Here is a 765-nt window from a genome sequence, read left to right as displayed (position 1 = left end):
CGTAAACTCCCCTCTCCAGTTCTACTCTCCTATTCTTTCCCTTGCTTTATCCTCCATTTTCTTCCCATTATCAAGATCTTCCCTCCCCCCTCCCCTTTTGCCTTACACACGATCAGCATCATCACGAAAAAAATGGCGGATCGCACACTTCGCTTTCCCAAATTACCAATTTCAGATACGCGGGAATACGACGCACGGGATCTGTTTCTCGTCACTGGCAGGCCATCCTGTCTCCCTCTTGATTACTTCGTGATGGAGAACATAATAGTCTTCCTCCTTCGCTCTCTCGATCTTTCTCCTCACTTACTCCGTCCATTGGATCTTTTTCTGGTGAAATTATGTTACTCTGAGGAAGGCTTTCACTTGTTATCCTCTGTGATATTCGTACCCCCTGTTACATTTCTACTCTTTGCTATATTTTTATCCTGTTATATCTTTCCCTCTTTCTGTGGCATTGCATTTCCAGTCTTTGTGTGTCTTTCTACCTTTTGTACTATTTTTAACATATGGTATTTTATTTTTGCTGTTCTTGGCTATTCTATCCCATGCTAGGCTCCTGCAACCGTAGAAAAATCGTTGTTTACGAAAAAGGAAAGAATAAAATTTTCCTGTCATAGCATTCTAAACCCTTTCCGTGGTAATGCAAATTAAATGTCGCAGTATTGAACTTTGCCAGAGATGATGCAAAAAAAAAAAAGAGAAAGATCGAAATAATTCACATGTTACACGCTATTTTCCACTGAAGGTCAAAGGTCCAAATGCATC

General features: G+C 40.5%; 1 protein-coding gene across 1 annotated transcript in view; it reads right to left on the bottom strand.

The window, feature by feature from the left end:
- The window catches only part of LOC119593768 (putative sodium-coupled neutral amino acid transporter 11), a 33,715-nt gene that overhangs the window by 31,817 nt on the left and 1,133 nt on the right, over window positions 1-765 (bottom strand). The gene's annotated exons all lie outside the window — the stretch shown is intronic.

This window comes from Penaeus monodon, chromosome 32 (genome assembly GCF_015228065.2).
Source record: "Penaeus monodon isolate SGIC_2016 chromosome 32, NSTDA_Pmon_1, whole genome shotgun sequence".
Taxonomy (NCBI): domain Eukaryota; kingdom Metazoa; phylum Arthropoda; class Malacostraca; order Decapoda; family Penaeidae; genus Penaeus; species Penaeus monodon.
The sequence above is the reverse complement of the archived record's forward strand: the minus strand, read 5'-3'. Positions and strand labels throughout refer to the sequence as shown.